The 17,558-nt window shown below is 43.2% G+C and overlaps 1 protein-coding gene and 1 long non-coding RNA gene across 28 annotated transcripts in view; one reads left to right on the forward strand and one right to left on the reverse strand.

Moving 5' to 3' along the window:
* Positions 1-17,558, forward strand: part of nhsl1b (NHS-like 1b) — a 181,843-nt gene that overhangs the window by 63,056 nt on the left and 101,229 nt on the right. The window lies entirely within an intron of this gene.
* LOC127931368 (uncharacterized) lies at positions 2,288-9,156 on the reverse strand. 26 transcript variants are annotated; one of them, XR_008140883.1, is made up of 6 exons: positions 4,424-4,582; positions 3,628-3,662; positions 3,243-3,347; positions 3,126-3,160; positions 2,978-3,082; positions 2,288-2,907 (listed from the first exon to the last, which is right to left on the reverse strand). It is a non-coding gene; the product is annotated as an uncharacterized LOC127931368 (long non-coding RNA). The 26 variants fall into 26 exon arrangements; XR_008140881.1 differs by lacking the exon at positions 4,424-4,582 and adding an exon at positions 3,383-3,452 and having other exon boundaries at positions 3,628-3,665; XR_008140882.1 differs by lacking the exons at positions 3,628-3,662; positions 4,424-4,582 and adding an exon at positions 4,599-4,652.

Below are 17,558 nucleotides of genomic sequence, written 5' to 3' on the forward strand. Positions count from 1 at the left end.
CAGGCTGGCTTTGACTGGGATACCACTGATCTGGATTCAGTTGTAAATAACTCCATGTAATGTAATGGTTCAGAATGTAGATTATTTTGCTGTTCTAGAGTCGGCATTAAGGCAGGTGTAATCCTGTGTCCAGTGGTTTATGGAGATTTGGCTGTTCTCTGTACAGTTTAGTTGGGAGGTTTGTATAGTGTAGTACAGTGGTTACCAACCTTTTCCGTTCCAAGGACCACCAAATCAGTGTCAACAGCTCTCAAGGACCACCATTCATGGAGAAGCAGAAATGTTTAACATGAAATATCTTGGCAGTCAAATTTAGTCAATCTTATCAGTGAATGTAACAGATTAAAGGAAATAATAAAAAATATTGTAAACTATTAGCATTGTGGAAGTAATGTAAAAGTGCTTATAATTTTTATTTTTTTATTTTACCTTTATTTAACTAGGCAAGTCAGTTAAGAACAAATTCTAATTTTCAATGACGGCCTAGGAACAGTGGGTTTACTGCCTGTTAAGGGGCAGAATGACAGATTTGTACCTTGTCAGCTCGGGGGTTTGAACTTGCAACCTTCCGGTTACTAGTCCAACGCTCTAACCACTAACATTTTTATAATAATAAATAAATAATAATAATAATACAAAAATTGCCTAACTCCTGCAGTACCCCTCGGACCACAGGTTGAAAACCACTGGTGTAGTGTCTCCTGTGTTGTGGTTATCTGCTGTAGGATTATTTGGCTGAGAGGGATGAGCACTATGCAACGGAAGAGCCTGCCGTATGAACGGTAATGTGTGTCTGTCTGTGTGTTCAGAGCAGACAGCACACAGCTGTAGAGGGCAGAGCGCCAGCCCCAAGTCAGCCTCCCATTGTCACGGTAATGGTTAGGCCTGCCGACCAACGTCTGCTCAATCAGCATAACAGACTCTCTCTCTCTCTATCTCTCTCTCTCTCTCTCCAACTCAGTGTTGATGTGCAGGCTGAGTGCCGGGTCGTGTGGGGGAAGAGGGAGAGTGTGTTTCTGGGGTAACTAACTATCCCCATCCCGACCCTCTCCCCTCTTCACATAGTCTTATGTATTTACACAGGCCTGAGGGGTTGGGCAGGCTAGAGGTACTGCTACTGATTCTCACAGCTAGGGGTTTTATGACTGCTAGAGACTTTTGCTACTGCACCTCATAGTGACACACACTGACTGCACAATACCAGAAAAGAGAGAGAATCAATCTCTCTTTTTGTGTCTCTGGCTCTTTCAAGCATTCACACAAAGCTCTGCATTCACTGCACACAGACTCACACCTCCCGTCAGAGCCGGTTGGGCAGACTGCAGCACCTGTAGACTCTCCAGAGGGACTGTCAACAAATGTACGGAACCTTGCTTCTCTGCCAGTCTCATTCTCCTCAAGCTCCGAAGACTGGCCCTCTGGGAAACTGATCCTTTAGTATGTTAATCCCAAACCAATGCTGCATAGTTTATAATCTGTATTTTTACAGCGACAACCTCACGAATACACACGCCCAAAGCACTTCATATGTGGCACGAAAAGACAAAAGAGATATTTTGGTCTCAGTGTATTTAGACATAAGGATTCAGTTGTATGTGTACAGAACACCATGGGAGATGGATGTGGAGTGCACTAACCTGCTCTGTGTTTTTGTCAGCAGTTTAGGTTTGTTGAGGAATCTTAGCTCTGTGTTTTCACAGCTCGACAGAAGGAAGTGGCACAGCATAAACCACAGACACAAGCAAAACATGGAAACTTTCCAGAGGCTAAAGTCATGGTCGTGTGTGTGTGTGGTGTGTGTGTGTGTGTGTGTGTGTGTGTGTGTGTGTGTGTGTGTGTGTGTGTGTGTGTGTGTGTGTGTGTGTGTGTGTGTGTGTGTGTGTGTGTGTGTGTGTGTTAAGCTCCCCCTATGGTGGTTGTCAGGGGAACTGCTGATGTTGCAGGTGTAAAACACCCAAACACAGCATGGGACTCGGCTACTGTTGACTACCAATGGGAAACAAACAGGTCTTTATGTACTAAACACAGCTGAACACGGACACTTGTGCAGCAATATTTCAGCTATGTAGAGGACACTGTGATTCACCTAAATGCGTGACTCCCTGGTCCTCGGCCTGATGCTGTGGCTGATGGGCGTAACGGGGAGCTCCTACACTGACTCACCTGTCTATGAGCACACTGACCTGGGCTGGGTTCTGTGTGATTAGTACTAATGTCAACATTTTATGGATTACTGTAGAAGAGTAAAATACAAAGACCTGAGCACTGAACTGTTCCAATAGGATAGGTAGGGCTGGCACAATTGACATAAAACCATGCAACCAACGGTTATGCATGGAGACTGTCATTAAAATACAATAACCGTCCTAACAGTTTTTAGAAAAAAAGACGATATGATAAATGATATAATTGTATTTTGCTGCCCTTCCTTATTGGCTCACCAATAACCAAAATGCCATGATCGTCACAGCGCTCATGTTAGGTTACCTTTGTTGAAGCAAGACACTGTTTTGATCCAAATGGATCTTGGTCAGTGGAGAATAGTGACTTTTAGTCCCACAATCCCTAATCTCTTCTGCCTGCAGGCACCCTGTTGAACAGGTAAAAGGACGAGGTTACACACTCTTAGTCATGTTAATAATGCTGTCTAGGATAAGACTACCTGTAAAGAGTTAATGCTGTCTAGGATAAGACTACCTGTAAAGAGTTAATGCTGTCTAGGATAAGACTACCTGTAAAGAGTTAATGCTGTCTAGGATAAGACTACCTGTAAAGAGTTAATGCTGTCTAGGATAAGACTACCTGTAAAGAGTTAATGCTGTCTAGGATAAGACTACCTGTAAAGAGTTAATGCTGTCTAGGATAAGACTACCTGTAAAGAGTTAATGCTGTCTAGGATAAGACTACCTGTAAGGAGTTAATGCTGTCTAGGATAAGACTACCTGTAAAGAGTTAATGCTGTCTAGGCTAAGACTACCTGTAAAGAGTTAATGCTGTCTAGGATAAGACTACCTGTAAAGAGTTAATGCTGTCTAGGATAAGACTACCTGTAAAGAGTTAATGCTGTCTAGGATAAGACTACCTGTAAGACTACCTGTAGTTAATGCTGTCTAGGATAAGACTACCTGTAAAGAGTTAATGCTGTCTAGGATAAGACTACCTGTAAAGAGTTAATGCTGTCTAGGCTAAGACTACCTGTAAAGTTAATGCTGTCTAGTTAATGCTGTCTAGGATAAGACTACCTGTAAAGAGTTAATGCTGTCTAGGATAAGACTACCTGTAAGGAGTTAATGCTGTCTAGGATAAGACTACCTGTAAAGAGTTAATGCTGTCTAGGATAAGACTACCTGTAAGGAGTTAATGCTGTCTAGGATAAGACTACCTGTAAAGAGTTAATGCTGTCTAGGCTAAGACTACCTGTAAAGAGTTAATGCTGTCTAGGATAAGACTACCTGTAAGGAGTTAATGCTGTCTAGGATAAGACTACCTGTAAGGAGTTAATGCTGTCTAGGCTAAGACTACCTGTAAGGAGTTAATGCTGTCTAGGATAAGACTACCTGTAAGGAGTTAATGCTGTCTAGGATAAGACTACCTGTAAGGAGTTAATGCTGTCTAGGATAAGACTACCTGTAAAGAGTTAATGCTGTCTAGGCTAAGACTACCTGTAAGGAGTTAATGCTGTCTAGGATAAGACTACCTGTAAGGAGCTAATGCTGTCTACCTGTAGGATTAAGACTACCTGTAAGGAGTTAATGCTGTCTAGGCTAAGACTACCTGTAAGACTACCTGAGTTAATGCTGTCTAGGCTAAGACTACCTGTAAGGGAGTTAGCTGTCTAGGCTTAATGCTGTCTAGGCTAAGATAAGACTACCTGTAAGGAGTTAATGCTGTCGAGGATAAGACTACATGTAAGGAGTTAATGCTGTCTAGGATAAGACTACCTGTAAGGAGTTAATGCTGTCTAGGCTAAGACTACCTGTAAGGGGTTAATGCTGTCTAGGATAAGACTACCTGTAAGGAGTTAATGCTATCTAGGCTAAGACTACCTGTAAGGGGTTAATGCTGTCTAGGATAAGACTACCTGTAAGGAGTTAATGCTGTCTAGGCTAAGACTACCTGTAAAGAGTTAATGCTGTCTAGGCTAAGACTACCTGTAAGGGGTTAATGCTGTCTAGGCTAAGACTACCTGTAAAGAGTTAATGCTGTCTTGGCTAAGACTACCTGTAAGGAGTTAATGCTGTCGAGGATAAGACTACATGTAAGGAGTTAATGCTGTCTAGGATAAGACTACCTGTAAGGAGTTAATGCTGTCTAGGCTAAGACTACCTGTAAGGGGTTAATGCTGTCCAGGCTAAGACTACCTGTAAGACTACCTGTAAGTTAATGCTGTCTAAGACTACCTGTAAGGGGTTAATAAGACTACCTGTAAGGAGTTAATGCTGTCTAGGATAAGACTACCTGTAAGGAGTTAATGCTGTCTAGGATAAGACTACCTGTAAGGAGTTAATGCTGTCGAGGATAAGACTACCTGTAAGGAGTTAATGCTGTCGAGGATAAGACTACCTGTAAGGAGTTAATGCTGTCGAGGATAAGACTACCTGTAAAGAGTTAATGCTGTCTAGGATAAGACTACCTGTAAGGAGTTAATGCTGTCGAGGATAAGACTACCTCTAAGGAGTTCATGCTGTCTAGGATAAGACTACCTGTAAGGAGTTAATGCTGTCTAGGATAAGACTACCTGTAAGGAGTTCATGCTGTCTAGGATAAGACTACCTGTAAGGAGTTAATGCTGGTGTGATCCTACAGGCTTCAGGGTCAGTCCAGTGTAAAGCATTGTGGAGCTGAAAGTCTGCAACCTGACTCTTTTCAGCCACCCCAAGTCTTTTTTGACTGGTTCCTCTCGAGCGTGACTGATCAGGAATTTACTGAGGGGACCACACCCTCTCCCCCTGGGCCCCAGCCTCCAGTGTGCGTGTGTTCATGTGTGCGTGCGTGCAACTGTGCACGTATGCAGATTGTTTCAAAGCCCTCCTCTGATTACTGCTGCTCATTTGTCTTGCACGGTTTATCCTCCTTTCTCTCTCCTCCCCCTGTAGTTTCAATCTGTTCTTTCTTTCTCTTTTACACCACTGTGCAATATCTCGATCTATCCGTTCTCCTCCCCCTGTTTGTCCTCATTCAGACGGACAAACTCCTCACCGTATACGTCTACAGCAAAGCGAGGGAGGAGGAGTTCTCCTCCATGTGACTGCACTCAGATGCTACACACACTCAGTCATACGTTCGTATGCACAGGTACCCACACACACACACACACACACACACACACACACACACACACACACACACACACACACACACACACACACACACACACACACACACACACACACACACACACACACACACACACACACACACACACACACACACACACACACACACACATCTGGGCATGCATACATACAGATGTTCTGCAGGCCTAGTCCCTATTTATTGAAGTTGGTGGTTGGTAAGTTGGTGAGTATTAAAGTCTGTGTGTTTGTGCTAGAAAAGCTGTCTGGTTGTTTTTTAAATGCGTTTTCTCTGCTGTCACTAATGACAACATCCTCTGGAATCACACACACACACACACTGATAAAGACTAACTTGCGGTTTGGGATTAGGAAGCACTGCTGCCTGGGGTCAGGAGAGAAAGGTCAGGGGTCAACACCTGCTTCACCTTTCCTTTGTCTCTTTAGTTAAGCTGCTTCCCAGAAGAGGCGCCATCTGAGACTCCACACACACACACACACACACACACACACACACACACACACACACACACACACACACACATACACAGAAGAGGCGCCGTCTGTGACTCCACTGAAAGGCTCTCTTAGCTAAGCTCCCAGCTTTTGTATGGAATAACGGTATTAAGACACACACACAGCTTTACTATGCAATAACAGACTTGAAGCACGTGGACAGAGGAATAGAGGGGATTGGAGCGTCAACTTTCATGAATCCTCAAGTTGACAGCATTTTCTTTTTTACTGAGGCTCAGCTCTAACAACCCCTCTGGCTGTACAGTCAGCCAGCTATGGTAGGGTTTCACAGTCACTGCCTATCTAATTAGATCGATTTTAATCTGATTTAGCCGTTTATTTCTAAACCAGTCTGTGTGGCCTGTTTGTACGGCGGCCTGGTAAATGAATGGTTTTGTTTATTGACTGTAGTGTGATAGCAGGGAGACACACAGCCTTCTTTCCGGCCCATTTCAACATGTGGTAATGACCCAGAGTTATCAGAGACAACCTGCTGAACAGACAAGAAGAGACTCTCATTGGATGTTATATTGTGCCCCCCTGTGGTACATAAGATCCATTACAGTTTCGCTGTGAGTCAATTCGGCTTTGTTTATGGACATTTGGGGGAGGTTGTTCCCCACATAGCTATGCTTTTCTTGTGGGTTGTGGGGCCTGTTCAAGATCTTTACAGTTGAGATTTTTATTATCTGATAGGTTTTGTAGTTTGTGACTGAATGGATTGTTTTATGTATCTATTTAGGTCTCTCCGAGTAACTGGCCCAGAATTTTAAACATTTATTGCTGAGAGCAGTAGAGCATTCAGGCCTACACAGCTGGAGACCCCAGAGGATCCAGGAGCCACTACCACAGTGACTCTCTTCCCCGCCACCAGAGGGCCGTTGCTGGGCTACATCATCCTGCTTGGCCCTGTTCTGCCCTGCTCTCTGGAGGTCTGGGGTTGCTAGGCATCCCTTCTAATAAATGGAGATCCGGAGATGACCTGTTAATTATTTGTGTTATCCAATTGACCCTTTTTCTCATGCTCTGTTTGTCTGCTCTCTTCCCTCTCTCCCTCCTTAAAGAAGGTGTCCATTTTTGACTTACCTGTACAGTAAAGCATCTTTACTATGCACCTGTCTGTCTGTGCAGTGTCCACTCTCACACCACTTTAGTAAATGGTCTGGTAAACGTTGCTACACCTTTCAAATTCACCCAACCCCCAACATCTCACGGTTGGTGGCAGTTTGAGTGCATCAATGTGTCCAGATTAGGTCCCTTTATGGTTTGTGGGGACCTCTGGGACCCTATGGGGACGGCTAATTTACTGAGTGGCTCCTCTGCCCCCAACCTGTCAATCACCTGTCTGTCATGTCCACCCCCATAGCCCCCTGGGTAATGCTGTCAGCATGGATGGCACATTGCAGCGCCGCAAAGCCACATGGGAGTCCGCTGAAGTGACGACCCCCACACATATGTGCACACAGACACGCACACACACTGGTGACCATCTGACCCCAGCTGTCACATTTCTGTCACCTGGAAGGACGATCTGTCTTGTGAATTACATGAACCTTTGTTCACTTAGCAAACAGAACGACATATAGGCCAATGTGAAATGGTCTACATTCTTTCAGTGGATACAATGCAAAAATGGGGGGGTTAAAAATATTTTGCTCTCTCCATGTTTTGTTGTTAGCTGTTCAGTAAGAAATGCGGTACTCAGAACAGAAGTGGGAAGACATTTTAGTAATACTTGTTAACATTTAACAGTGCTACAGTGAGTGTAATTCATGACATTCATATGAATCTTTAACGGAACACTTAAATTACCTCGGCTCCCACCTTTATAATGAGATGGGGGTTTTACCTCGGCTCCCACCTTTATAATGAGATGGGGGTTTTACCTCGGCTCCCACCTTTATAATGAGATGGGGGTTTTACCTCGGCTCCCACCTTTATAATGAGATGGGGTTTTTACCTCGGCTCCCACCTTTATAATGAGATGGGGGTTTTACCTCGGCTCCCACCTTTATAATGAGATGTGGTTTTACCTCGGCTCCTACCTTTATAATGAAATGGGGGTTTTACCTCGGCTCCCACCTTTATAATGAGATAGGGTTTTACCTCGGCTCCCACATTTATAATGAGATGGGGGTTTTACCTCGGCTCCCACCTTTCTAATGAGATGGGGTTTAAAAGCATAGTCGAGGGCTGGAAGTAGAGAGTGAGAGCGGGAGGAGTCTGAGAGGTGTTTAGTTTCATGTCCAGTATTCTACCTCTCCCAGGCTGTTAAAAACACGTGATCCATAAAGGTTTTCTTGTGTGCGTGAGATTAAGTTTTAAAAAGAACATTACACTACTGTATAACCAACCAACCTGGCTTTTATATAGAACTGGTTTTACTGGGTGTGTCCACATGCCAATCTGGGTTTTATACAGGCATATATATATATATATATCAACAAAAAAGAAACGTCCTCTCACTGTCAACTACATTTATTTTCAGCAAACTTATTTGTATGAACATAACAAGATTCAACAACTGAGACATAAACTGAACACGTTCCACAGGCGTGACTAACACAACTGGAATAATGTGTCCCTTAACAAAGGGGGGGTCAAAATCAAAAGTAACAGTCAGTATCTGGTGTGGCCACCAGCTGCATTAAGTACTGCAGAGCATCTCCTCATGGACTGCACCAGTTCCCGGACATTTCTGGGGGGGAATGGCCCAAGCCCTCACCCTGCGATCCAACAGGTCCCAGACGTGCTCAATGGGATTGAGATCCGGGCTCTTCGCTGGCCATGACAGAACACGGACATTCCTGTCTTGCAGGAAGTCACGCACAGAACGAGCAGTATGGCTGGTGGCATTGTCATGCTGGAGGGTCATGTCAGGATGAGCCTGCAGGAAGGGTACCACATGAGGGAGGAGGATGTCTTCCCTGTAAAGCACAGCGTTGAGATTGCCTGCAATAACAACAAGCTCAGTCCGATGATGCTGTGACACACGGCCCAGACCATGACGGACCCTCCACCTCCAAATCAATCCTGCTCCAGAATATAGACCTCGGTGTAACGCTCATTCCTTCAACGATAAACGTGAATCCGACCATCACCCCTGGTGAGACAAAACCGTGACTCGTCAGTGAATAGCACTTTTTGCCAGTCCTGTCTGGTCCAGCGACGGTGGGTTTGTGCCCATAGGCGACGTTGTTGTCGGTGATGTCTGGTGAGGACCTGCCTTACAACAGGCCTACAGTCCAGCCTCAAGCCCTCAGTCCAGCCTCTGCGAGGACGATCAGCTGTCCGCCCTGTCTCCCTGTAGCTCTGTCTTAGGCGTCTCACAGTACGAACATTGCAATTCCTTCTGTGGCTCAGTTGGTAGAGCATGGCGCTTGTAACGCCAGGGTAGTGGGTTCGATTCCCGGGACCACCCATACGTAGAATGTATGCACACATGACTGTAAGTCGCTTTGGATAAAAGCGTCAGCTAAATGGCATATATTATTATATTATTATTATTATATTATAATTCATTGCCTTGGCCACATCTGCAGACCTCATGCCTCCTTGCAGCATGCCTAAGACACGTTCACGCAGATGAGCAGGGACCCTGGGCATCTTTCTTTTGGTGTTTTTCAGAGTTTATATATAATGACTTGCATTCCAGATAACTAGATGATAGACCTAGAGGGTTATGAGTCTTGTTCAGTTGATACGTGGCAGAGCTGTCAGAGCTGATCCAGGATCTGTAAATGGACGCGTGTGGAGTAGTGACACATTTGACACAGCAGAAGATGAATACGAGGATACAGGTGACTCTCTCTGTCTCTCTTCACCATGTGTATAGCTCTACTCCTGTCCCCTGTAATACAACATGCTGAACTCACTGCATTCTACAGGAACCTGCTTTGGCTTACACCTCCTCTCCAAGGGCAAGGAGTGGGGGATATATATATTGAGAAATGAAGGGAAGGAGAAAGCAAGTGGAAAGATGGAAGGAGAGATGGGGGGGCAGATGAAGGGGAGGGTGTAGCCTCCATATTAGGCAGCATGCCTGTGGTGAAAGTTGAAGTTAGTACTCGTGTTCAGTAGGAAGGTCAGAGGTCATGGTGGTCAGTCTGTTAGGCTGCTGTTGAAGATGGTATTGTCATGCCTGTCCAGGAAAGATGAGAGGATTTTCCACCTCGCCTTATTCTCACTCCTCTCGCTTCTCAATCTTTTTCTCTCTTGAGTTCCTCTCCTCTTCTTCCTCCGCTGTCTCATTTCCTTTAAGGCCTACCCATTCTCCAGTCTATACTGTCTACTATTTTCCATGACGCTCTGATTTTCTCCTGTTAACCTCTCTATTGTACATGGAACGGTAGCGTCCCATCTGGCCAACATCCAGTGAAATTGAATTGTAAATATTCTAAAGAATTGTAAATATTTAAAATTCCTAAAAATACACATGCAATATGTCAAATCAAAGCTTGACTTCTTGTTAATCCAGCCATGGTGTCAGATTTCAAAAAGGCTTTACAGCGAAAGCAAACCATGCGATTATCTGAGGACAGCACCCCATCAAACAAACACAGACAATCATATTTCATTCCGCCAGGCGCGACACAAAACTCAGAAATAACGATATAATTCATGCCTTACCTTTGAAGAGCTTCTTCTGTTGGCACTCCAATATGTCCCATAAACATCACAAATTGTCCTTTTGTTCGATTAATTCCGTCGTTATATCTCCAAAATGTCCATTTATTTGGCGCGTTTGATCCAGAAAAACACCGGTTCCAACTTGCCCAACATGACTACAAAATATCTAATAAGTTAACTGTAATCTTTGTCCAAACATTTCAAACAACTTTCCTAATACAACTTTAGGTATTTTTTTTATGTAAATAATCGCTCAAATTTAAGATGGGATAAACTGCATTCAATAGCGGATAAAAACAAAGTGGAGCGAGCTTTCAGGTCACGCGCCCCAACCACAACAGTACACTCACTCAACCCTCGTTCTGAACAGGGCTACTTCTTCATTTCTCAATGGAAAAACATCAACCAATTTCTAAAGACTGTTGACATCCAGTGGAACTGCAAGCAAGTGCCTTAGAAATCTAGATCTCCATAGAAAACCCATTGAAAAGAGTGACCTCAAAAAAAAACATCCTGGATGGTTTGTCCTCTGGGTTTCGCCTGCCAAATAAGTTATGTTATATTCACAGACATCATTCAAACAGTTTTAGAAACTTCAGAGTGTTTCTATCAAATACTACCAATTATATGCATATCCTAGCTTCTAGGCCTGAGTAGCAGGCAGTTTACTTTGGGCACCTCAATCATCCAAACTTCAGAATACTGCCCCCTACCCCAAAGAAGTTAAAGCTGTTTTGTCCTTTTCGTGTTTTAAAGAGCTGGACGCTTTTCTGTTTTATAGAAATGTGACGGTCTTGATTACACAGGTTCTGGCCAAATCTGGATTGGGTCAGGGTTGGATGGAGAAAAATGACAGAAGAGAAAAATGTGTTCATTAAAATTGTTAATGTTGCCCTCATGTCACAGATGCTCCCCTCCCTTCATCATTCCATACAAACAGATAACAAAACCCAATACAAACTGTGAGATAGAGGGAGTAGTACCCTGGTCCCCGGCCTCCACCCTTTCTATCAAAATACCACCAAAATACCAACACCTCCTCCTAGACCATTAAGAGTGCTCCGTGTGGCCTCCAAGCCACCACCTAATTTAGATAGTACACACTCAACCACATACGTGAAAACACACACATACACACACAATTATAAACCCCTTGGGATGGAGACCAATAAAACTCTTCCTTTATGGCGTCTCCTAACCCCCGGTATTTAGAGCATTCATTAAAATGTTATTTCTGTGGCCAGCACAGTGTGCAGCTCCACTTACTGTGGAATGGAGGTTGGCACTAGGGCTGTTACGGTGACCGTATTACCGCCACACCGGCGGTCATGATTCATGATGGCAATCAAATTCCTGGTGACAGTTTAGTCACTTTAAATAGGCTTCTCTAACCTTTATGCTGCTGATGGTCATTAGTAGCCTACCAAACTTGCTAAGTGCCTGGTACTTAGCACTCTATTGTCCCTCTAATCACTCTGACGTCAATGCAAATGTAATCAAAAATCTAATCAAACACTTCATGAGAGCCCATGAGCTTATGTTGCACAACATTTCTATAGGCTATGCAATTGTGTGAGAAAATAGTGATGGCCTCTATTAAAAAGAGGATCCCATCAGCTTTCTATAGGCTAGGCCTACTATATTTATTTCTAAATTTTCCTAATATTAAGCACACTTCTCTTTTAAAACAGGAGTACAGCCTACCTTACTGGCGTGAAAATGAACCACAGGAAAAGCATCTTCCATTCGCTATTTAAGTACATAGATGACATGTATTTTTCCCCACTGCCCCTCTTCTGAGACAGGTGCATAATAATGATGCATTCTAAATCCTAACTTATGTCATATAATGTAGTATATGTGAAGACAACATTAAATTGGGAATAGTCTGATGGGTGACATTATTAGCCTGTCACTTCTGAATGATATATTATCACTTGTGAATGATGCCCAGCTTATGCAGTTTTTTTTTTTTGCGATCTTTTTCAAATCGTAGTCGCACACCTTATGTAGCCTAGCCCATAGGCCTATATTTTTTTTTTATTAGGTTTGTATCACAACTAAAGTGGCCAAATAACTTCTTAAAATTAAGCACATTAATCCACTTTACAACAGGTGAAGAGTCTATCTGGCATCCATATGCAATGCGTGAGTTTCAAGTTTGGAGAAGATCATTTTCACCATAAAAATGCACCTTCATAATAAAAGCATTACATGCATAATCACATTTGTAGTCACTTTTGAGAATGGTGTTTTCCCGCTAATTGATTGCATTTTGGAACATTCAGACTTATAGCCTACTGCTGTGTGCATTTCTGCACTTATAATGTGAAGAAATAGCCTAATAGTTTATCAACATGTTAAGCTAAACGTTCTGATCTGTTGCATCAGACACATTGCTTTTAAACTCTTTTTTTTTAATGCAAGTGGTTATATTAATTTGGGATCTATCGCATTTCACAATTGTCCCAGACTATACTTGAATATTTATTTCTCTCACGGAATAGAATAGGTCAACATTTGTACTATAAGGGATAGTATATTGACATAGGCTAGTGCTTTTGATTTTCGTTTGGCCTAAATCTTATCTTGTCTGCTAAATGAACTAGTGTCACCCACAGCCATATGGCATAGCCAGATCAGGACCTAACATAACGACAACTCAGAGTACGCTATTCTTTTCTTCTGAAATAGACTACATTTTCTTTATATCATGTTTGTTTAAACCTGTCTAAAATAAATAATGAATTTATTGTGATAGTATAGGCTATATTACATGGATTTATTGTGATAGTGTAGGCTATATTACATGGATTTATTGTGATGGTGTAGGCTATATTACATGGATTTATTGTGAAGGTGTAGGCTATATTACATGGATTTATTGTGATAGTGTAGGCTATATTACATGGATTTATTGTGATAGTGTAGGCTATATTACATGGATTTATTGTGATAGTGTAGGCTATATTACATGGATTTATTGTGATAGTGTAGGCTATATTACATGGATTTATTGTGATGGTGTAGGCTATATTACATGGATTTATTGTGATAGTGTAGGCTATATTACATGGATTTATTGTGATGGTGTAGGCTATATTACATGGATTTATTGTGATAGTGTAGGCTATATTACATGGATTTATTGTGATAGTGTAGGCTATATTACATGGATTTATTGTGATAGTGTAGGCTATATTACATGGATTTATTGTGATAGTGTAGGCTATATTACATGGATTTATTGTGATAGTGTAGGCTATATTACATGGATTTATTGTGATAGTGTAGGCTATATTACATGGATTTATTGTGATGGTGTAGGCTATATTACATGGATTTATTGTGATAGTGTAGGCTATATTACATGGATTTATTGTGATAGTGTAGGCTATATTACATGGATTTATTGTGATAGTGTAGGCTATATTACATGGATTTATTGTGATAGTGTAGGCTATATTACATGGATTTATTGTGATAGTGTAGGCTATATTACATGGATTTATTGTGATAGTGTAGGCTATATTACATGGATTTATTGTGATGTGTAGGCTATATTACATGGATTTATTGTGATAGTGTAGGCTATATTACATGGATTTATTGTGATAGTGTAGGCTATATTACATGGATTTATTGTGATGGTGTAGGCTGTATTACATGGATTTATTGTGATAGTGTAGGCTATATTACATGGATTTATTGTGATGGTGTAGGCTATATTACATGGATTTATTGTGATGGTGTAGGCTGTATTACATGGATTTATTGTGATAGTGTAGGCTGTATTACATGGATTTATTGTGATGGTGTAGGCTATATTACATGGATTTATTGTGATAGTGTAGGCTATATTACATGGATTTATTGTGATGGTGTAGGCTGTATTACATGGATTTATTGTGATAGTGTAGGCTGTATTACATGGATTTATTGTGATGGTGTAGGCTATATTACATGGATTTATTGTGATAGTGTAGGCTATATTACATGGATTTATTGTGATGGTGTAGGCTATATTACATGGATTTATTGTGATGGTGTAGGATATATTACATGGATTTATTGTGATGGTGTAGGCTATATTACATGGATTTATTGTGATGGTGTAGGCTATATTACATGGATTTATTGTGATGGTGTAGGCTATATTACATGGATTTATTGTGAAGGTGTAGGCTATATTACATGGATTTATTAGACTTTTTGAAATGTAGATGTTCCAAAGGTCTGCATCAGTGGCTTGTAGGCTAACGCTTGGACGCCAGGGGATGTGTTTATGTTAATTAACAGTCAATTACCGTGAGACCGGCAGTCTCATAGTATATTTTGCTTGACAAAATGTCATGACCGCCACAGCCCTCGTTGGCACTACCTGATTTTTAAATTCCTGAATAAGAAGTTAGTCACTTTCTAAAATGGAATTGACTCCAACACTGTGTAATGCACAGCCATGGTCATTTCAATGCAGGCGTAGGCTATTTGGTGACTTTCTGAAGATTTACACATGTACTGTATGTTGTGTAATGGTGGCATATATTAATGGCATGCGCTCTCCACTGATGTCTGGTTCGCAGGCAACCAGACCCCGGTGCTCTCATCACCAAGACACCTACCCAGAGTCATGCCAATGGTTTCTCACTGCCACAGGGTGGGTGTGTGTGGTTTAAGAGAAGTATGTTTCTGTACTTATACCAGCCAACGTTCCAGTCCTTTCCCTCCGTTTCTCTCCTCTTCCCTCCATCTCTCAGCTGTCCCTGTGGTGTGTATGTGTGGAATGTTCCGACCGGGCCAGAGAGGGAGTAGGGCTTCACAACAACATGTTGGGGGTCACCAGCTAGCATTCCTCTAAGCATCATTACACCCTGACGGTGCATGTGTTTGCATGCAGGACCCACCAACATGATACTACTCTATAACGTAGCTGCTAGCGTCTGGAAGCTGACCCACTGACTGAGACGGTAACGTAGCTGCTATCATCTGGAAGCTGACCCACTGACTGAGACGGTAACGTAGCTGCTAGCGTCTGGAAGCTGACCCACTGACTGAGACGGTAACGTAGCTGCTAGCGTCTGGAAGCTGACCCACTGACTGAGACGGTAACGTAGCTGCTAGCGTCTAGAAGCTGACCCACTGACTGAGACAGTAATGTAGCTGCTAGCGTCTGGAAGCTGACCCACTGACTGAGACGGTAACGTAGCTGCTAGCGTCTGGAAGCTGACCCACTGACTGAGACGGTAACGTAGCTGCTAGCGTCTAGAAGCTGACCCACTGACTGAGACAGTAATGTAGCTGCTAGCGTCTGGAAGCTGACCCACTGACTGAGACGGTAACGTAGCTGCTAGCGTCTGGAAGCTGACCCACTGACTGAGACGGTAACGTAGCTGCTAGCGTCTGAAGCTGACCCACTGACTGAGACAGTAATGTAGCTGCTAGCGTCTGGAAGCTGACCCACTGACTGAGACGGTAACGTAGCTGCTAGCGTCTAGAAGCTGACCCACTGACTGAGACGGTAATGTAGCTGCTAGCGTCTGGAAGCTGACCCACTGACTGAGACGGTAACGTAGCTGCTAGCATCTGGAAGCTGACCCACTGACTGAGACGGATATTCAATATTTTGTACTCTCCTGGTACAAAGTTTGTTTTGTTCAGTAACTGTTCAGTGGTTTTTAAAATTCTATATGGGTGGGGGGGTTTCAGTTCAGATTTTGGGGAATCTCTGTTTGGGGGAGGGGGTCAGGGGTTGAAGCAGGAATAAAGTTGACCTTTATACACCGACCTTTCACCTCCCTTGGGGTCAAACAGCACTTTGCTTAAAACAGCTCTCTGTGTTTTAGAGGTGAAATCAATACTCTCCTCAATGATCTCTCAGCCTATACACAAACACTTCAGTCAGCATCACTTATCCTACAGGACACCTAGGCTGAACACAGCTATCCCAAAGCTCATTTCAGCCCATTGAATCTCCTTTTCACAGTGCTCTGCTCAGCTGCTCTGGACTAGTGGACACTAAAAAAGTGTTTGTAGTTCACTCCCATTCAGAAATAGAGGCTAGGTAGAGTAGAATAGGTTTGTATCTGAACTTCCACAGGCCTGTGTATTTCTTTAGTATGCATCGGTACACTTTCAAGACATCCATCTTTTATCCTTCCATCCCTTCATCCCAGCGCTGTGGGAGAGCAGGGCTGGTTAATTATTAAAGGAGTGTGACTGGCCTTTGGTTTCACCGACAGGGACAAAGGTTCACACACACTCAGCGAGCAATGTGTGTGATGGTGTGTGTGTGTGTGTTATAACACCAGCTTTTGTGTGTGTGTGTGTGAGTGTGTGGGCCAGAGAGAAAGGAGGTGGTGTTATTGCTAGTGTTTTATCAGGTAAAACAGGACCCAGTCGTGTAGCACGCAGCAAACTGCCAGGGATTAGTTGTCCCAGGTCAGTCAATATGTGCACATCAGAAGTGCCGGCACCATAGATTTTTGTCACTGTGGGAAAATGAAAAGGGAAGCGAGGACAGAGGGGAGGAGGGGTAACATTACGTGGTGTTATCTATCTCTCTGAGAGTTAGTACAGGGAAGGCTGGGACAACCCGACAATGGAGTTGCATGGAGAAGACACCCCACGAGGGTTGGCAAAGGTTTGTGTGTCCTAGGAGGGCGGTACCGCAGTGAGGGCTGTGACTGGGGATTCAGTTTCTCCATGGAGAGAAGAACAACCCTGCCTCGCCCTTCTCCTGGGAGCCCATTGTGGTGTTGGAGGAACAGTGTGGGTCCCTTGGAGAGAGAAGAAGGGCCCTTGAACCGCCTCATACACACCCCGGCTCCGTGGTTTGTTTGTGGTCCCTCCTTGGTAGTCATACAACAAAAACTACTGGGAGGTGTGGCTTTCCCACCCATGTGTGACCACAATCAACCCTCCATGCTGCCTCTCTTACTTGTCAGCTTACACTAATATCCTGTAAAGACAGGCCACTGTGGACAGGGTTGATAAATGATGCTATGTCAGCCAGGCTGTCAAGCTCCAAAATGCACCTGTTGTTTTTCTGTACCTTCTCTGTTTCTTCTCTGCTTCTGTTGTTTGTGTCTTTAGGGCACTGTGCACACTGTCTGTTCAACC

This window comes from Oncorhynchus keta, chromosome 8 (assembly GCF_023373465.1).
Source record: "Oncorhynchus keta strain PuntledgeMale-10-30-2019 chromosome 8, Oket_V2, whole genome shotgun sequence".
Lineage (NCBI taxonomy): Eukaryota > Metazoa > Chordata > Actinopteri > Salmoniformes > Salmonidae > Oncorhynchus > Oncorhynchus keta.